The sequence below is a fragment of the Triticum dicoccoides genome, chromosome 3A (assembly GCF_002162155.2).
Source record: "Triticum dicoccoides isolate Atlit2015 ecotype Zavitan chromosome 3A, WEW_v2.0, whole genome shotgun sequence".
In the NCBI taxonomy this organism is placed as follows: Eukaryota; Viridiplantae; Streptophyta; class Magnoliopsida; order Poales; family Poaceae; genus Triticum; species Triticum dicoccoides.
In genome coordinates this window covers 120,756,349-120,778,639 of record NC_041384.1, presented here as the reverse complement: position 1 = coordinate 120,778,639, position 22,291 = coordinate 120,756,349, and positions in this window count along the sequence as shown.

Genomic DNA, 22,291 nt, shown 5'->3' with positions numbered 1-22,291 from the left:
GGCGCAAATGGTCGAATGGAACCACCCTCCTGGACCCCCGGGGGTTATCCTTGTTGCCGGTAATACCTCTCAGCCACTGCTCCACCGTGTCCTCACGACATCCTCCGGGTGGATCCGAGTGGAATCCTTGAGTCCCGAGTACATCCACATCGGATGATCACGAGCTTGGAGTGGTTGGATGCGTCGATTGAGGAAGACCTCCAGTAGGTCCATACCGGTCACTCTGTCGCGGACGAGTTGGATAACCCGCTCGACCAACACCTTCACCTGCGCCTTCTCCTCTGGGATCACTCTCAAGGTGGAGGGCTTCTCCACTCGAGCCATGGAAAAGGGGGGAAGTCCAGTCGACTGGCCCGGAGTTGGCTGGTCTTTGCAGTAGAACCAGGTCGACTGCCAACCCCGGACCGAGTCGGGAAGGATCATAGTTGGGAAAGTGCTTTTATTCCTCATCTGAATTCCAAGACCCCTGCACATCTGTATCACGTGCGTCCTCTCGTCACTCGGGTTGGCCTTATTGACCGTCTGAGAGCGACACGTGAATATGTGATTGAAGAGACCCCAGTGTGGTCGACAACCCAAGAAGTTCTCGCACATGGACACGAAAGCGGCAAGGTACATGATGGTGTTTGGAGAAAAGTGGTGGAGTTGAGCCCCAAAGAAGTTCAAGAAACCGCAAAAGAAAGGATGGGGAGGCAAAGAAAACCCGCGGTCGACATCAGTGGCAAGGAGAACGCACTCACCCTCCTGCGGCTACGGCTCAGTCTCGTTCCCCGGGAGCCACGCCGATTTGTGGGGGATCAGTCCCCCCTCAACCAGGTCATCGATGTCACCCTGGCTGATTGTCGAGCGGATCCAGTCGCCCTGGATCCAGCCAGGCGGTAGGCCGGACCTCGACGAAGATCCGCCCCGGCTGGTCCTCTTCCCTTTCGCCTTCGCTGTCGCCTTCTTCGCATGCTCCAACGCCACCGTCTTCTCCTTCCCCATGGCAGCGGCTCGAGTTCGAGCAGGGCGACGACGCCGAGAGCAGAGGCGGATGCGGTGAAGAAAACAGAGGAGAAAGGGGAACAATGAGAACGCACTGTGCGAAAATCCCCGTCCAACGCCTTCTATGAGGGCATTTCCGAGTGGCTGACTCGTGGGCCCAGGCGATCCGATCAAATCCCGCAACAGTCGCGCGCGCGATACATGGCGAAAAAGGTGGCGCGGAGATTGAGGCGGCCTGCCTAATCTGTCCCGATTACTGCAGCCTCCCCTGTCCGGCGTGCTTCCCAAAATTCGAATCCCGTGAAATCCGCAGACATCAGAGCAACCCGTCAGACGAAAGATTTTTTCCCATAACAACACTCGAAGCTCAACAATAAAATTTCACTCGACAAAACCAAGAATGGATCAAGGCGACCAAACAAGCAGTTGAAGTCATCTTGAATGTTCATTCGACCTCTGGACAAGACATTCGCGAAGTGCAAAAGCTGAATTGGAGAGGTTGTTAACTCCTTCTGCACTCGGACCCTGAACCATTCGGGGGCTAATGATGAGGTTATGTACCTAGGGTAGGGTCATAAGCCTGACTTAGACACCTTCCCCTAGGACATCACCCTAAAGCCAGAATCATCCAAAGGTACCATTATCCACTCGACCGAAGATGTTTCACTCGGAAGAATCAATGGTACTCGACCGTCGCAGAAGTCACTCGACGAACAGAAGATCTAAAGCCACTCTGCACCAACAATGGCCGAACATTTACTTATAGGCATAATTATCATTTATAGAATTTAATGGCTAGCGTTACCAGTAATGTTCCTCTCTTAATGTACCTTAAACCCCTTGTAACGTGAGCTGGATGGGGTCCTGGCGCACTCTATATAAGCCACCCCCTCCACTGGCAAAAGGGTTGGCATCTTTTGTAAACACACACACACACACACATAATCCAGTCGACAGCCTTAGGGCACCGAGACGTAGGGCTGTTACTTCCTCCGAGAAGGGCCTGAACTCGTAAAACTCGTGTGTACAGCTACTCCATAGCTAGGATCTTGCCTCCTCATACGTACCCCCATTCTACTGTCAGTCCTAGACCCATGACAGGCGCGCCCCTGACCCTCGTGGCCACCCCGTAAGGCGGTTGGTCCCCTTCTTTCACCGCAAGAAAGCTAATATCCAGATAGAGATCGTGTTAAAATTTCAGCCCAATCAGAGTTACGGATCTCCGGGAATATAAGAAACGGTGAAAGGGCAGAATCTGAGAACACAGAAACAGGGAGAGACAGAGAGACAGATCCAATCTCAGAGGGGCTCTCACCCCTCCCACGCCATGGAGACAATGGACCATAGGGGAAACCCTTCTCCCATCTAGGGAGAAGGTCAAGGAAGAAGAATAAGGAGGGGGGCTCTCTCCCCCTCGCTTCCGGTGGCACCGGAGTGCCACCGGGGGCCATCATCATCACCGCAATCTTCACCAACAACTTCACCGCCATCATCACCAACTCTTCCCCCCTCTATGCAGCGGTGTAACCCCTCTTTTACCCACTGTAATCTCTACTTAAAAATGGTGCTCAACGCTATATATTATTTCCCAATGAGTAGATCCGTTTTGTCCTATGGGTTATTTGATGATCGTGATTGGTTTGAGTTGCATGTTTTATTATTGGTGCTGTCCTATGGTGCTCTTCGTGTCGTGCAAGCGTGAGGGATCCCCATTTTAGGGTTTGCAATATGTTCATAATTTGCTTATGGTGGGTGGCGTGAGTGACAGAAGCACAAACCCGAGTAAGTAGGTTGTTTGCATATGGGATAAAGAGGACTTGATACTTTAATGCTATGGTTGGGTTTTACCTTAATGATCTTTAGTAGTTGCGGATGCTTGCTAGAGTTCCAATCATAAGTGCATATGATCCAAGTAGAGAAAGTATGTTAGCTTATGCCTCTCCCTCAAATAAAATTGCAATAATGATTACCGGTCTAGTTATCGATTGCCTAGGGACAAATAACTTTCTCGTAACAAAAAGCTCTTTACTAAAACTAACTTAGTTGTGTCTTTATCTAAACAGCCCCTACTTTTTATTTACATGCTCTTTATTACTTTTCAAACCTATTCAACAACACCTACAAAATACTTATAGTTTCATACTTGTTCTAGGTAAAGAGAACGTTAAGCGTGCGTAGAGTTGTATCGCTGGTCGATAGAACTTGAGGGAATATTTGTTCTACCTTTAGCTCCTCGTTGGGTTCGACACTCTTACTTATCGAAAACTGTTGCGATCCCCTATACTTGTGGGTTATCATGGGTATATCTACTTGATGAAACATAAGTCTGAAACATTTGAAAAGTTCAAAGAATTTCAGAGTGAAGTAGAAAATCATCGTAACAAGAAAATAAAGTTTCTACGATCTGATTGTGGAGGAGAATATTTGAGTTACGAGTTTGGTCTTCATCTGAAACAATGTGGAATAGTTTCGCAACTCACGCCACCTGGAACACCACAGCGTAATGGTGTATCCGAACATCATAACCGTACTTTATTAGATATGGTGCGACCTATGATGTCTCTTACCGACTTATCACTATCGTTTTTGGGTTATGCATTAGAGACAGTTGCATTCACGTTAAATAGGGCACCATCTAAATCTGTTGAGACGACACCATACGAACTGTGGTTTAGCAAGAAACCTAAGCTGTCATTTCTTAAAGTTTGGGGCTATGATGCTTATGTGAAAAAGTTTCAACCTGATAAGCTCGAACCCAAATCGGAGAAATGCGTCGTCATAGTATACCCAGAGGAAACTGTTGGGTACACCTTCTATCACAGATCCGAAGGCAAGATATTCGTTGCTAAGAATGGATCCTTTCTAGAGAAGAAGTTTCTCTTGAAAGAAGTGAGTGGGAGGAATGTAATGAGGTAATTGTACCTTCTCCTGAATTGGAAAGTAGTTCATACATAAATCAGTTTGAGTGATTCCTACACCAGTTAGTGAGGAAGCTACTGATGATGATTGAGGGAGTCCTGGATTAGGGGGTGTTCGGATAGCCGCACTATATCTTCGGCCGGACTCTTGGACTATGAAGATACAAGATTGAAGACTTCGTCCCATGTCCGGAAGGGACTTTCCTTGGTGTGGAAGGCAAGCTTGGCGATACGGATATGTAGATCTCCTACCATTGTAACCGACTTTGTGTAACCCTAACCCTCTCCGGTGTCTATATAAACCGGAGGGTTTTAGTCCGTAGGACAACATTCACAACAACAATCATACCATAGGCTAGCTTCTAGGGTTTAGCCTCTCCGATCTCGTGGTAGATCTACTCTTGTACTACCTATATCATCAATATTAATCAAGCAGGACGTAGGGTTTTACCTCCATCGAGAGGGCCCGAACCTGGGTAAAACTTCGTGTCCCTTGCCTCCTGTTACCATCCGGCCTAGACGCACAGTTCGGGACCCCCTACCCGAGATCCGCCGGTTTTGACACCGACATTGGTGCTTTCATTGAGAGTTCCTCTGTGTCATCGCCATCAGGCTTGATGGCTCCTACGATCATCGATAGTGATGCGGTCCAGGGTGAAACTTGTCTCCCCGGACAGATCTCTGTCTTCGGCAGCTTTGCACTGCTGGCCAATTCACTTGGCCATCTGGAGCAGATCGAAAGCTATGCCCCTGGCCGTCAGGTCAGATTTGGAAGTTTAAACTACACGGCTGACATCCACGGGGACTTGATGTTTGGCAGATTTGAGCCACTGCCGAGCGCGCCGCACTGCCACGACGAGCATGATCTAGCTCTGCCACCTAACAGTGCCCTGAAGGCCGCACCCGCATCGGCTTCGACCCTTAATTTGGAGCCAACTGCGCCGATCGAGGATGGGTGGTTGGACGCCGCCTCGGGGGCTGTGATCCTAACGGCGATCGAGCCGAACACCAGCCCCGCACTCCGCGAGACTCGTGATTCCAAGGAGCCGGACTCCTCTCCGGACTCCGAACCATTCGCGCCTGTGCCGATCGAATCCGATTGGGCACCGATCATGGAGTTTACTGCCGCGGACATCTTTCAGCACTCGCCCTTTGGCGATATTATGAAATCACTAAAGTCTCTCTCTTTATCAGGAGAGCCCTGGCCGGACTACGGTCAGCGAGATTGGGATACGGACGATGAAGAAATTCAAAGCCCACCCACCACCCACTTTGTAGCCACTGTCGACGATTTAACCGACATGCTCGACTTCGACTCCGAAGACATTGACGGTATGGATGCCGATGAAGGAGACAATGAAGAACCAGCGCCTATTAGGCCCTAGAATGCCACCTTGTCATATGACGTATACATGGTGGACGCACCAAAAGATGACGACGAGGAGCGGAAGGACACACCGAAGGCTTGTTCCCTCGAAAAGCAGTCAAAGCGGCGACGCAAGCGCCGCCCCAAATCCCGCCTCAACATAAATAGCGATCACACAAACCCAGCGCTGGAGTAGGGCAAACCGCTGCTGGACAACGACAATCCGGATAATCAAACCGAACAAACAAATCCTATCAAGGATAATGGTCCGGACGACATAACGCCGGACGGGCACCCAGAGTAGCAGACTGCCCGTAAAAGGCTTGTTGCCACCGCGAGGAGTCTGAAAAAGCAGAAGCAAAGGCTCAAGGCTGCGCAAGACACACTCCACATCAGATGGAGTAAAATACTCAACACAACAGCGATGTACGGCGACAATCGCCCCTCCAAGAGCTACCCAAAGCGGAAGCTGCTACCTGAATTCGATGAGGAGGCCTCAGACCCCCCACAACCAAATATCAAAGTAGCCACCTGGTCGGATAGACGACCCCTCTATCAACACAGAGCGGCATATAACGCCACTCACAATACAACACGCGACCCATGCGAGGGCTCGCACCCAAAGGACGGCGCAACAAGATCCATCTATGGACCACGCAAGCGCCCCCCAACATACAATGCAACACAACAAACATCCGAACAACGCGGTACACCCAGCTACAGGGGTGCCGCACACCCCCTATGTTTCATCGATGAGGTGTTGGACCATGAATTTCCAGAGGGATTCAAGCCCATAAACATAGAGGCATACGATGGAACAACAGACCCTGGGGTCTGGATTGAGGACTATATCCTTCATATCCATATGGCTCGAGGAGATGATCTCCACGCCATCAAGTACTTACCCCTCAAGCTCAAAGGGCCAGCTCGTCACTGGCTCAAAGGCCTCCCCGAAAGCTCCATTGGAAGTTGGGAACAGCTCGAAGACGCCTTTCGGGTAAATTTTCAAGGGACTTATGTCCGACCTCCGGACGCGGACGATTTGAGTCATATAACTCAACAGCCCGGAGAGTCAGCCCGAAAGCTTTGGAACAGGTTTCTTACTAAAAAGAACCAGATTGTTGACTGTCCGGACGCTGAAGCCTTGGCAGCTTTCAAGCATAGCGTCCGTGACGAATGGCTCGCCAGACACCTCGGCTAAAATAAGCCGAGAATGATGGCCGCATTAACAAACCTCATGACCCGCTTTTGCGCGGGTGAGGACAGCTGGCTAGCCAGATGCAGCACCAGCGACCCCAGTACATCTGAAGTTAGAGATGGAAACGGGAAATCACGGCACAACAGCAATAACAAACACCGAAATAAAGAAGATAGCACGAAGGGCACGGCAGTAAATGCCGGATTCAAAAGCTCTCGGCCAGGTCAAAAGCCGCCCCCTAAAGGCACCAGGGATGAACTGCCTAGCCTCAACAAAATTCTGGACCAAGTATGTCAGATCCATAGTACCCCTGGTAAACCTGCTAATCATACCCACAGAGAATGTTGGGTCTTCAAGCAGTCCGGCAAGCTCAACGCCGTACACAAGGGGGAGGATACACCAAGTGAAGACGAGGACGAGCCTCCCAAGCAAGACATGGGGGAGTGAAAGAAATTTCCACCAGAAGTCAAAACAGTAAACGTGTTACACGTGATCAAGGGAAAAAACAACACGACACTCCCAGGAAAATATACCCAAGTGCCTGTCACCGCGAAGTCCTGCCACTAGTCGTCTCAACTGATCACTTTCGACCATCGCGATTACTCAGCATGTATCCGACATGCAGGATGGGCTGCCCTGGTATTAGACCCAGTAATTGGCGGATATCACTTCACATGAGTCTTGATGGACGGCGGCAACAGCCTAAACCTAATATATCAGGATACAATCCGAGGGATGGGGTTAGACCCAACACAAATTATCCATAGCAATACTACCTTTAAAGGAGTAACGCCAGGCCCAGGGGCTCGTTGTATGGGCTCCCTCCTACTACAGGTTATATTCGGCTCCCCCGATAACTTCCGTCGCGAGCATTTAACCTTCCACATCGCTCCGTTTCAAAGTGGCTATCAAGCACTGCTCGTACGCGAAGCTTTCGCTCGCTTTAATGCAATACCACACTACGCCTCCCTCGCACTCAAGATGCCCGGTCCACGTGGCATCATTTCAGTGCACAGAAATATCAAGCAATCTCTGCGCGCCGAAGAGAGTGAGGCTGCCTTGGCAGCCGCACACTAAAGGCGCCGGACCAGCGAAAGCATTCAATAGGTTGTCAAGACCTCAGACACAACTAATCGAGTCCGGCGCCGCTACCTATACCGAATAAATGATCACACCCCTATTTGTCAATACAAGGGGCTCAACGCGCGCAGACAAGTGGCAATTTCTCCTCATCTTGAATTATACATGGTTTCCTTAAAAAACTATCTTTTTGCACGACAACTTTTTCACCTAAATTCCTCTCTTTTATAGATGATCATCGTGCTACACCCGTCCAGGATACGGCACAACAGAGACACAGGCGCAGACGTGCAGCAGGGACCCGCTCCAAGGATTCTTTTTAGATTAAGACCCTGCGTAAACCTTTTTTACTATCTCTTGTTGATACATATCCACCGTTGAGAAGGATGCTGACGTCTTGGCATGTGGCCACGCCAGAACAATGCACGTACCTGGACACAAGGGGCTTCTTACAAAGGCCATTATTTAGGCCCGGTTTATACCACTAAGACCGAATACCTTAGGGAGTGTTCGACGTCGCGAGTTTGGCCTTATATGCATCAGCTCCGAATCATTGTCTTTGGTCAAATGTTGGGTTTGCCCGGCTCCTGTGTTTTGGTGCCTTACATTCCGCTTTACCGGCTAAGGTAGCACCAGGAGAACTACTGCAATTGTGCCCTGGTTCATCCGGACGAGCACCTCAGTAGAGAAAGCCGAAAACTGACTGTCATGATATAGCGTGAGACTGGTCAACCACTCGATGACCTGTTGGAATGTTAGAATTCCTCCGCCTTAACGAAGGGCCATTTTTCGGCCAGGCATGTACGCACCCCGGGATCGGGAAAGTGCGGAGCCACCAGGGGCTATTTAGTAGCCCCACTGTCAAACTCCTATGGCTAAGTGAAAGTGCTAAAGCATTATAGTCTGGTTGCCTCGCTCGCTCCGCTATCACCTCCTTAATAGGACCAAGACGTTGGGTTAAGTGTGAACACGTGCTGTTGCGAGCACCTCCGCATTATATGCGTGAGGGTTGAAGCCGACGGCTGCAATCTTTTAGGTTATACACATGTATACATAAACGGCCGCCTAGGAGGCATCATATTACTTTCAGGCAAAAGTATAAAAATAGCCTTATAAAAATTTGTAAAAGAATTTCGCTTACAACGATATTACATATCACTCAAACATAATATTTTGAGCACTGGGTCTCTATCAAACGAGCACCCTCAAGAACTTCTTCAAAGTAGTGCTTAGCAGCCCTTCGACCTATGGCCGAATCCCGCGCTGCAACAGTGGTAGCATCCATCTCCGCCCAGTATGCTTTAACACGGGCAAAGGCCATCCGTGCGCCCTCTATGCACGCCGACCTCTTCATCGCATTAATGCGCGACACCACGTCAAGGAACTGCTGCACCAAGCTGAAATAGTTGTTCGGTTTTGACCTTTCTGGCCATAGCTGATCCACAACAGACCTCATGGAGAGTCCGGACAACCTATTTCGTTTGGCCCATTCGGCTAATTGGCCAGTCAATGAAAGCGGACGCTCGGGAGAATGGAATTGTCTCCAAAACAGCTGGTCTACTTCATGGTCCGTCTGACCCTGGAAATACTTGGCCGCATCGGCAACGCTCACCGCCAAATCCATATATACATCCTCCGAACTCCACAACCGATCCAGAGGGGCATACCGTGGATCTCCGAACTTCCTCCGTAACATAAAGGATTTCCCAGCTACAATATCCCCGACTTCTCGCAGCTCCTCCTTCTTTGCCCTCATAGCAGAGCGGAGGTCCTTTCTCGTCGCAGCAGCCTTCTCAAGGTCCGATGCCTTCGCTTGGTTTTCCTTTTCAAGAACCCGGCAACGGTCGGCAGCGGCTTTTAATTCTATGGCCATCTTGGCCATCTTGCCTCAGCTCTCACCATGCGCGGCCTTCTCGGCTTGCAACTCTTCAGCCGCCTTCAAAGCAGCCGCATTACCCAACCTCGCTTGTTCCTTGGCTCGGACAAGTTCTGCCCGCAAGGCTTCAACAATGGCAGCTCCATCTGCAGTCACAACATATTAAAGATACTGGCATCATGCTGCTTTTCCTATGTGGCGTTTACCAGATAATGACACTTACCCTATGCCTCGTCAAGCCTCTTGTTAACAAGCTCGATGTCGGCGTCTGCCGCATCCAACTGCCGTTCTAAATGGGCAAACTCGCAAGTCCGGCTAGCCACCGAAGCTTCCATCACCTGCACAGAGGCAGTATGGTTATTACCTGGGAATATGATCCTCTATTCGTCGTCGTTTCCGACGACAACCAGAGTCTCAGGGGCTACTATCTACACAGGGCACACCTAGCATCTGCAGGACTATCATACATTCTTTTACGTACCTCAAAGCCTATCAGTAGACTCATAAAAGCTTCATGCAATCCGCTTTCGGCGGACGATATTCTCTCCATAACCGTATTCATCAGCACATGGTGTTCATCTGAGATGGCCGCTCGCCCCACCAACTCCCTCAGAACATCCGATCGCACACTAGACGGTGTCGGACTCTTTTGTCTGCTCTCTTCGGGAGCCGGACACTGGGAGCTTCGGGGGTCAATGGGATTATCTTCTGGCCTCACCGGACTCAGAGAGGCCCTCCGCGACGACACTTCAGGGTCGCCCGCTTCTGGAGCGGAGGAGTCCGGAGGAGGCGTTTCACTCTCCATCATCTCTGGAAGAAGATCACCCGAAGACGAGCTCATTTGAGAGGGGCTAAGGCCCGAACTGCAAAGATATATGCGGTGGTTATTTTCTCAGAAGAAAAAGATGGCATATCTGTACTATTAAAGTATTTCGGGTCACTTAGGACTCGCGGGAGAATTGATCCCCCGCGGACTTTGTGCGGCAACATCGCCCCCCAAGGTAGGACCCTCTGTGGGAGACTTCTTCTCCCGTTTGGAAGCTTCGGCTTCTGAATCCCCGGGCGCAGTCCTTTTCCTCTTCTGGTCGTCTTCCTTCATGGAGACGCTCGCTCCCTCGGTTAGAATGGGCAGCGTTGGGGGCCCGCGTCCGCCCGTATTATCCTCCACAGTATCTTCCTTCAAGGGCTCCGGGCAAGGTGCAGTGTGGAGCATCTTTTCCAATACCGGATTTTCCAAACCCTCAGGGAGGGGGGCCGAACACCGAATCAACTTCGCCTTTGTTAGCCAGTCCTGGTCAAAAAGCAAACTCTCAGAAATAACTTCGTAACAAAGGAGAGATAGTATGTTCGGCCGGAAGATGCCTTACCTGTTCGGCGGCGCGGTTACTACTCAGGCCCACGTCCTTGGTGATTTCCGGACACTCCACCTGAGGTCCGAAGAATGACTTGTACATCTCCTTGTGCGTCAGGCCGAGAAAATTTTGAATGACACGCGGTCCCTCGGGATAGAACTCCCACAGGCGAAGAGGCCGGCGTTTGCAAGGCTGGACTTGACGAACCAGCATAACTTGTATTACCTCAACCAAACTGAAATCTCCATTGAAGAGATCTCGAATGCGGCTTTGCAGTATAGGCACGTCCTTGGCTGGACCCCAGCTCAGACCTCTGCTAATCCATGACATTAGTTGTGGTGGATGGCCCGAGCGGAAAACAGGGGCAGCCGCCCACTTGGCACTTCTAGGAGCTGTGATGTAGAACCACTCCTGTTGTCACAATTTAGACACCTCTGGGATGGAACCTTTGGGCCATGGAGCTCCCGTCATCTTGCGTATTGAGGCACCTCCACACGCTGCATGTTGCCCCTCGATCATCTTCGGCTTTACTTCAAAGGTCTTGAGCCATAGGCCAAAGTGAGGGGTAACTCGGAGGAAGGCCTCGCACATGACAATAAATGTCGTGATATGAAGAAAGGAGTCCGGAGCTAGATCATGGAAGTCTAGCCCGTAATAAAACATCAAACCCCTGACGAAAGGATCCAGAGCAAGGCCTAGACCTTGGAGGAAGTGGGAGACGAACACGACGTTCTCGTTGGGTTCGGGGGTGGGGACGGCCTGCCCTCGGGGAGGCAGCCGATGCAAAATCTCGGCGGTCAGATATCTGGCCTCCCTCAACTTTTTGATGTCTTCTTCCATGATGGAGGAAGGCACCCATCGGCCTCGAAGGCTAGATCCGAACATGACTGAAGGTTCGGAGAACCTGACCTGGACTTTGGGCGTTTGAGCTTGAGGTGGGGGAAGGATTCGATTGAACACGGGAGGGAAAAATAAAAGCCTTGTCCCTTTATAAAGAGGGTGAATATCAAGCGTCCTCTCCGTGTCCGTTTGGACTTGCCTATAATCTAGGAGTCCTAGAAGCGGTTGGGTTACCCACGCCCGTATTGATGAGAATCCCGGAATAAGGGGACACGATCTCTGCTTTAACAAGACGTGCCAAGGAAACCGCCTCGCATGACGCGCTGAGGTGGGATAATAAAACGACTCGGATAAAGGCTTGGCCATGGTGTGTCGCACTACGGAATACGTTAGTAGATTAGATTTGTGTAAATATTATTCTCTCTATGGCAATATGTGGAAACTTATTTGGCAGAGCCGGACACTATCTTTGTGTTCAAAATCTTCTATGAAGTACTTGGAGGAGGAACCCGCCTTGCAATGTCGAAGACAATCTGCGCGCCGGACTCGTCGTCATTGAAGCCTGGTTCAGGGGCTACTGAGGGAGTCCTGGATTTGGGGTTGTTCGGATAGCCGGACTATACCTTCGGCCAGACTCCTGGACTATGAAGATACAAGATTGAAGACTTCGTCCCGTGTCCGGAAGGGACTTTCCTTGGCGTGGAAGGCAAGCTTGGCGATACGGATATGTAGATCTCCTACCATTATAACTGACTTTGTGTAACCCTAACCCTCTCCGGTGTCTATATAAACCGGAGGGTTTTAGTCCGTAGGACAACATTCACGACAACGATCATACCATAGGCTAGCTTCTAGGGTTTAGCCTCTCCGATCTCGTGGTAGATCTACTCTTGTACTACCCATATCATCAGTATTAATCAAGCATGACGTAGGGTTTTACCTCCATCGAGAGGGCCCGAACCTGGATAAAACTTCGTGTCCCTTGCCTCCTGTTACCATCCGGCCTAGACACACAGTTTGGGACTCCCTACCCGAGATCCGCCGGTTTTGACACCGACAATGATCATGAAACTTCAGATCAAGTTACTACCGAACCTCGTAGGTCAACCAGAGTATGGTCTGCACCAGAGTGGTATGGTAATCCTGTTCTGGAAGTCATGTTACTAGACCATGATGAACCTACAAACTATGAGGAAGCGATGATGAGCCCAGATTCCGCAAAATGGCTTGAGGCCACAAAATCTGAGATGGGATCCATGTATGAGAACAAAGTATGGACTTTGATTGACTTGCCCGATGATCGGTGAGTCATTGAGAATAAATGGATCTTCAAGAGGAAGACGGATGCTGATAGTAGTGTTACTATCTAGAAAGCTCGAATTGTCACAAAATGTTTTCGACAAGATCAAGGTGTTGACTACGATGAGATTTTCTCACTCGTATCGATGCTTAAAAGTCTGTCCGAATCATGTTAGCAGTTGCCGCATTTTATGAAATTTGGCAAATGGATGTCAAAACTGCATTCCTTATTGGATTTCTTAAAGAAGAGTTGTATATGATGCAACCAGAAGGTTTTGTCAATCCTAAAGGTGCTAACAAAGTGAGTAAGCTCCAGCAATCCATTTATGGACTGGTGCAAGCATCTCAGAGTTGGAATATATGCTTTGATAAAGTGATCAAAGCATATGGTTTTATTTAGACTTGCGGTGAAGCCTGTATTTACAAGAAAGTGAGTGGGAGCACTACAACATTTCTGATAAGTATATGTGAATGACATATTTTTGATCAGAAATAATGTAGAATTTTCTGGAAAGCATAAAGGAGTGTTTGAAAGGAGTTTTTCAAAGAAAGACCTCGGTGTAGCTACTTACATATTGAGCATCAAGATCTCTAGAGATAGATCAAGATGCTTGATATATTTTCAATTAGTACATACCTTGACAAGATTTTGAAGTAGTTCAAAATAGAACAGTCAAAGAAGGAGTTCTTGCCTATGTTGCAAGGTGTGAAGTTGAGTAAAGACTCAAAACCCGACCACGGCAGAAAATAGAAAGAGAATGAAAAGTCATTCCCTATGCCTCAGTCATAGCTTCTATAAAATATGTTATGTTGTGTACCAAACCTATTGTGTACATCACCATAAGTTTGGCAAGAGGGTACAATAGTGATCCAGGAGTGGATCACTGGACAGCGGTCAAAAATATCCTTAGTGGAATAAGGAAATGTTTCTCGGTTATGGAGGCGACAAAGAGTTCATCGTAAAGAGTTACGTCGATGCAAGATTTTGACACCGATCTAGATGACTCTAAGTCTCGATCTAGATACGTATTGAAAGTGGGAGCAATTAGCTAGAGTAGCTCTGTGCAGAGTATTGTAGACATAGAAAATTTGCAAAATACGTATGGCTCTGAATGTGACAGACCCGTTGACTATATTTCTCTCACAAGCAAAACATGATCACTCTTTGGGTGTTAATCACACAGTGATGTGAACTAGATTATCGACTCTAGTAAACCCTTTGGGTGTTAGTCACATGGAGATGTGAACTAATCACATAAAGATGTGAACTATTGGTGTTAAATCACATGACGATGTGAACTAGATTATTGACTCTAGTGCAAGTGGGACACTGAAGGAAATATGCCCTAGAGGCAATAATAAAGTTGTTATTATATTTACTTATATCATGATAAATGTTTATTATTCATGCTAGAATTGTATTAACCGAAAACTTAGTACATGTGTGAATACATAGACAAACAGAGTGTCACTAGTATGCCTCTACTTGACTAGCTCATTAATCAAAGATGGTTAAGTTTCCTAGCCATGGACAAGAGTTGTCATTTGAGGAACGGGATCACATCATTAGAGAATGATGTGATTGACTTGACCCATCCGTTAGCTTAGCACGATGATCGTTTAGTTTGTTGCTATTGCTTTCTTCATAACTTATATCCTATGACTATGAGATTATGCAACTCTTGGATACCGGAGGAACACTTAGTCTGCTATCAAACGCCACAACGTAACTTTTTTTTTCTTTTTCTCGAATATGCACGAGTGTGCATATCATATATTAAAGAAGAACGACAAAGAAAGCCTCCACCAACAGTTACATTTACACGTCTGTGCGGCGCTTAGCACGCACCCACTCCACCCAGATACACGTAACCTACTCCTCCCTCATAGCCCACCTATACAAACTACCTTGGAAACTCCCTAACCCCCTCTTGATAAGCCCTGCCTTAGCCCATACCATGGCCTCAGACTTCACCTTCTGGATGAGCCTCTCAATCGATGGGGAAACACCGTCGAAAACAATGGCATTTCGATGCTTCCAAAGCTCCCACATTACAAGTAACATCACTGTACGTAGGTCATTGATCCTCGTTGTCCCATATGCGCTCCTGCTGCCAAGCCAGTCCCCGAGCTTGTCATCCTGCCTTGGTTTCTAGTCTGCTCTGCCAAGTGCCTCACCTATGCGCGTCCACGCCATTCTGGCGAGCACGCACGTGAGCAAAATATGGTTTATCGTTTCTTCTTCCTGATCACAAAACGGGCACGTGTCCTGGTGCGGTAAACCTCTCCTCGCTAGCCGGTCCGAGGTCCAACACCGGTTTCTGAGGGCCAACCACGCAAAAAAGCGACACTCCAACGGCGCCCTAGACTTCCAAGTCAGCTTTGATGTGGGCACCACCTCCCGACCCCAAAATCTGCTCGCATAGGCCGAGCTCACGGTGAACTAGCCGTGAGCCTCCCAGGACCAAGCGACCACATCCTGCTCTCCCACACACGGCTCCCAAGCTTGCACCCTCGACCATAGATCCATGAACTGCCGCAGTGTGATCTCATCCATGTCCGGCCCAACATGTTGTGCCCAAACTCCACTCGTAGCGACCTACCCCACCTTCTGACCTCTCCTGATTCTTGATGGGATCCTTTCATACACTGCCGATGCTACCTCCTGCACCCTCATGCCATCGAGCCATCTATCCTCCCAGAACAAGGTAGTCCTCCCATCTCTAGCCTCGGCTCTAGTTGCTGCCCAGAATATCTGCATAGACTCTTTAGGCACTTTAGTAGTGAATTCACTCCACGGTTTGTTACCATCCACCCTTTGCAGCCACGGCCACCTCGCTTGCATTGCCACATTCAACCATTGCAAGTTTGGTATGCCCAGACCTCCAGCCCACTTAGGGGCACACACCGCTTCCCAGGCCACCGCGCAATTACCTCCATTTGCATCGGCCCTCTTGCACCACAGAAATCCCCTGCACACCTTGTTCATAGCCGCTGTTGTCTTCATCGGCAGGTCCAGAGCCATCATCGCGTGTATCGGCATGGCACATAACACAGACTGCACCAGTGTCAACCTCCCACTCTTCGGCATTAGCATGGACTTCCATTTGGGAAAACGATTTGCCAAGTTATCCATCAAGTATTGTAGCTGTCCTGCTGTTTGTTTTCTTAGGGAAAGCGGTAAACCAAGATATTTGATCGGGAACGAGGCCACTGGACATCCTAACTCCTGGCTCACCCAAGCCATTGTGTGCTCATCACATCTAATGGGCAGCGCGGCCGATTTGGCCATGTTTATTCTTAGTCCCGAAGCTTCCCCAAACATGGCAAAGATCGCTCTACATGCCGCCAGATCCACTTGCTTTGGCTTCAGGAAAAGGACTACGTCGTCCGCGTATATCGACATTCTTTGCCTCATGCCCACCGCTGCCAAGGGTTCCATCACCCTCCATAGCACCGCAGCCTCGAACATACGTTGCAAAGGTTCCATGTGAGAATGAATAGCATAGGTGACAGCGAGTCCCCTTGCCGCAGCCCTTTGCAATTGAAAATAGTTTCTCCAGGCTCGCCATTGACCATCACCTTTGTAGTTGACGTGGCTAGGATACCGCAAATCCAAGCCCTCCACTTTTGCCCAAAACCGGATTGTTGTAGTACTTCCAACAAGAAAGGCCATTGGACCGAATCAAATGCCTGGGAGATGTCCAACTTAAGAAGAACAACCGGGTTCTTTAACGCGTGTAGCCTCCTTGCCATTCCTTGAACTAGCATGAAGTTGTCATGGAGTGATCTTCCTTTTACGAATGCACTTTGATGATTCCCCACGAGGTTTGGAAGTTCCACGACCAACCTGATTGAGAGTACCTTTTCAAAGATCTTTATTGCCCCATGCACCAGGTTTATCGGTCTGAAGTCTCCCACATCCAATGCGCCTTCCTTCTTTGGCAAAAGAGATACCAATGATCGGTTGATTGCAACCATGCCTCTCATATCCTCCCGATACATACCGTCCATAGCCCTCATGAAATCCACCTTAATGATATTCCAACATGTGGCATAGAACCTTCCTGTAAAACCATCCGGCCCCGACGCTTTGTCCATAGGCATTGACTTCACCAGTTTTTCCACTTCCTCGGCTGTGACGGCTCCTCAAGCTGGGACATATCCCATTGTGACAAGCTCAGCCCCTCCAAGTGGATTGCATGTTGCCGCGGCTCACATGAACCCAAAGCTTGGCCATAAAATGCATCTACCGCCGATGCCACCTCGTCCTGGCCGGAGAAAATCTGCCCATTGTACCTCACTGCCCGCAGCACATTCTTCCGCTGCCTATGGCTAGCTTGCTAATGAAACAGCCTTGTGTTACCATCCCCCTCATGCAGCTGCAGCAGCCGCGATCATTGTCTTGCAATCAAACGCTCTAGTGAACACAACCCCAAAAGTTTATGTTTCAAGCATTTCCGCAGCTCCCTCTCCGCATGAGTCAATACACGCAACTCCGTAGCTACATCTAGCCGTGTGATCACCACCAAAGCAATGCCAATCTGCAGCTTCACGTTCCCAATCCACTGGTCACTCCATTTCTGCAAAGCTTTTGCCGTTGCCCTAAGCTTGCAATGCAGCGTGAGGTAGTCATTTGATGTTGCGGGAGTAGCCTCCCACGCAGCCTGTACCGTCTCCATGAACCCTGCCGCCTTAACCCAGAAAGCTTCAAAACGGAAGAGTTTGTGAGTTTTTATTTCCACATTCATGTCCAACATCAAAGGGCAATGATCCGAAATAGCTGTGCCCAGAGCCGATAAGAAGCACGTAGGGAATGCCTCATCCCACTCGTTTGTGACGAATATATGATCAATCTTCTCCAGAGTAGCCTCCTGTCGTTCATTAGACCACGTGTACCGGCGACCATTCAAGTACAACTCCTTCAACTCGAGCCTATTCAACTTGGCTCAAAACCTGCCCAACATCCTCCGGTTGATCAAGGCGTTGTTCTTGTCTTCTTGCCTTGCAATGAGATTAAAATCTCCAGCTACAAGCCAGGGGCCTGCGTGTAGCTCTCTTATATCCACCAGCTCTTGGAGAAATTCCACTTTATCCCTGTCCTCTTGAGGTCCATATACACATGTAAGCCACCACTCCGCCGCTCCCGGAGCCTTCACAATCGCCGTGAGCGAGTTGCTCAGGTAGTGTGGTTTTGAGAGCATGACGATCGTCTCGTCCCAGGCCACTAAAATCCCACCACGCGTCCCAACCGCATGGACATAGAAAAACTTGGTAAATTTATTGCCAAGGCAATGTTGTACAACCGCTGCAGATATCTCTTACAGCTTTGTTTCCTGAAGACAAACTATGGCCGGATTCGCCTCCACCACTACATGCCTCACCGCTTCTCTACATGCAGGAGCATTGAGCCCACGCACATTCCACACAATGATCCGTAGGGGTTGTGCATACATCATCACCTCCTACCTAGACCACCCGCATCTACCCCTAGGCCATGGCACCGACCACTTGGGGCGTATCCAGCAACGGCGCCGGCGGATACTCCCACCCAAAGAGGGCCAACACCGCTGCGATGTGCTCATTCGAGAGTGGCCGGTTGAACAGATCGACGTACATGCGAAGGGCTTCCTCAGAGATGACCTCTCCCTCATGAGCCAAACATGACTTACGAATGATCACTTGCTGCTGTTTGCTGGCCCCATGTTTTGCAATCCTCTCGCTCCTCCTCGGCGTGATGTCCAAAATCCTCTTCCTCCTTGGTCTACGGGTATGCGCCCCATGCTTGCGCGTCTTCGGCCCTGCCAAAATTGGCTCAATAGATCTGCGCATGCTCTCACACAGCTGCGCCACGTCCCCTAGAGCATGCTCTGCCGGTCTTGGAGTGCATTCGGAGGCACATAGTGGAGATGGCTCGTCGCTCCCGGAAAGACTCACCTGGAACATGTCCCAATCTTCTACCTGCCCCACCTGCTGCGATATCCCGTCCTCCTGCAAGAGAAGCTCAAGGGCCATACATCCCTGCATGCATGAGGTCTCTGCCTCGTCGCCACACACATGTCCCCCCTCACCTGGCTGCACGGATCCATACCCGACCAAGGGGGCACGGGAATTGACAGATACTGTTGTCTCCATCTAGGAACAGGAGCCCCTGTCCACCGACTCGCTCCATGCACTGTCGGGCCACACACCAGACCGGGCCAGCCCCGACCCCACTGATAGCTCTATCGAGCCAACCAGGCAAATCTCACTAGACTGCTTTGCCAGGACCGAATCAACCAGCTCCAATCGCGTCGCTACCTGCACCCCATGCCCACGCCATCTCGATAACATGACAGATGTCGGGGAGGCCCACGCGCCGCCCCCCAGCACATCTTCCGAGCCGCAAGCTAACACCTCCACCCGGCTGGCCGCCTCGCCCCGGGCCAGCTGTCCCTGAGCCGTTGGCTCCATAGATTCCACGGTCAAGTCACGGTCAATCTCTGCAGTAGGCTCCACCTGCCGCAGCCGAATGTCATGCTCCCCATCCGGGCCCGCAGCACCTTTATTTTGAACGCAGTCCTGCGCCGCCGCCAGAGCGTATGCCGACGACGAGCACCCCGCCGATGGCGGCAAGGCTACCGAATCAGAACCATTCCTCCTCGCACCCTCAGCTCCACCTTGGCCTTGTCGCTGCGGAGCCCGCAATCTTCCATCTTCCTCCGGCGGTGGAGCCGGCAGGCTAGGCAGCGACGCCAGCTCCGGATCGTCGTCCTCATCCACCATCGGCTCGGCCAGCTTGACAATGCGAATGTTATACCACAACGCTGCCATCCTCGCCGCCCGCGGGAAGACCCTACCTCGCCGCCGACGAGGCTCCTCCACGTACAACCTCCTCTGCTCCGGGATGCACTCCGGCCGATCCATCCTCACCCACACCTTGTAGCTCGACATGTCGAACCTCCGCGTTGTGCTGTCCACCACTCCAACCACGAGCCCCAGGCCATGGAGGACCGTATTAGCCGTCCTCCTCGTCCACGCGTGCGCTGGCACCCCCACCAGCGCCACCGGCACCAGAAAGGATAACGCCGCTCCGGTAGCCTACGCCTGCGTCAACCATGGACGCAATGACAGAGAGAAGCCGGCCGCCGAAGATGGCGACAGACCCTCCTGCCGCACCATCCTGTCGCGCGTGCTCTTCTCTCTGCACAGCACCAAGAAATCCTCCGGGAAGAAAGCTCGAATCGACATGTCCATTGGCCCAATGTGAAACTCCTCGTGCAAGGCCGCCGCTACCCTTGCCAGGTCGACCTCCGGCCTGGTACCCGTAATCGTCACCACCGCCGCCTTGGAAAGCTCCGCCTCCATCTGCCAGAGATCCTTCGCCCCCTCCATGAAGCAGCAACCCACTTCCTCGACGACCGGCTGCTGCACACCGGCAGCCGGCCGTGAGACATCCACCGGCTCGAAAGGCACCGAGAACACTGGGCTAGCCTTGCTCCCAGAAGCACTGTTCCGGACCACCTGATTCCATGGGCGCCCCACCCTGCGCGCGCCCTGTGGCGGCGGCCCTGGTGGGGGCGGCGGAGGCACCAACATCATCTGGGACGGCCCCTGCACCACCTTCCTGACGAGAGAGACAGGAGGGGCATCGATGGCACCGGACACCTCCCTTTGTCGCAACGTCGACACCTGCTGCGGGCGCACCGGGGCCTCCACCGGCGACGCGCTCCCCCTCTAGCCACAGTTCCTGGCAATGTGCCCGAACCCACCATACCGCACGCACAAAGTCTCATTCGGCCAATCCCTTGAGATGTGCCGGTCATCTCCACAATTGTAGCAACAACCATGCAGAGTAGCCGTAATTCTTGTCCACGGCGGCCTCAAGGTGGGGAGCGTCGGCGAAAGCCGCCTCCTTGTTGCCGGCCGCGGAGGAGAGACAGGGCCGCTCCATCAGCCTTGACGAACCACCTGCAGCACCGCCCTGGACGATGGGACCGAACGCTGTGCCGAGCACCTCGGGGACGGCAATGGCAGATCTGAGCGGCGGCCTCGTCAGGGACTGCGACCCCTCGGAGGAAGATGAGGACCCTACCGACAGAGAGACCCGCGAGGCCATGAGACTGGGCGCTGGCTCCGGAGTAGAGACCGGCGAAAAAAGGCAGCTTTGGTGGCTGCCGGCGCCGGAGTGGCCACCGGTGCTCAAAGAGGGGAGGGGGAGGCGCTCAGAGAGGGGAGGGGGCTTTCGTCGCTTGGTTGATCGTCACAACGTAACTGGGTGACTATAAAGATGCTCTACAGGTTGATACGTCTCCAACGTATCTATAATTTTTGATTGTTCCATGCTATTATATTATCAACCTTGGATGTTTTATATGCATTTATATGCTATTTTATATGATTTTTGGGACTAACCTATTAACCTAGAGCCCAATGCCAGTTTCTGTTTTTTCCTTGTTTTTGAGTTTTATAGAAAAGGAATACCAAACGGAGTCCAATTGACGTGCCATTTTTAACGATTTTTTATGGACCAAAAGAAGAACCCAGAGTAAAAGAGTTGGGCCAGAAGAGTCCCGGGCCGTCCATGAGGGTGGGGGGCGCGCCCACCCCCCGATCGCGTGGGCCTACCTCGTGGACGACTCGGGCACCTTCTTGACGTGAGACCTACGCCAAAAATTCCTATAAATATAGAAACCTCCAGAAAATAACCTAGATCGGGAGTTCCACCGCCAGAAGCCTCCGTAGCCACCGAAAACCAATCTAGACCCGTTTCGGCACCCTGCCGGAGGGGGGAATCCCTCTCTGGTGGCCATCTTCATCACCCCGTCTCTCTCCATGACGAGGATGGAGTAGTTCTCCCTCGGGGCTAAGGGTATGTACCAGTAGCTATGTGTTTGATCTCTCTCTCTCTCTCTCTCTCTCTCTCTCTCTCTCTCTCGTGTTCTTGAGTCGGCACGATCTTGATGTATCGCGAGCTTTGCTATTATATTTGGATCTTATGATGTTTCTCCCCCTCTACTCTCTTGTGATGAATTGATTTTTCCCTTTGAAGTTATCTTATCGGATTGAGTCTTTAAGGATTTGAGAACACTTGATATGTATGTCTTGCAAGTGATTATCTGTGGTGACAATGGGATATCACGTTATCCACTTGATGTATGTTTTGGTCATCAACTTGTGAGTTCCGTGACCTCGTGAACTTATGCATAGGGGTTGGCACACGTTTTTGTCTTGACTCTCCGGTAGAAACTTTGGGGAACTCTTTGAAGTTCTTTGTGTTGGTTGAATAGATGAATCTGAGATTGTGTGATACATATCATATAATCATACCCACAGATACTTGAGGTGACATTGGAGTATCTAGGTGACATTAGGGTTTTTGTTGATTCGTGTCTTAAG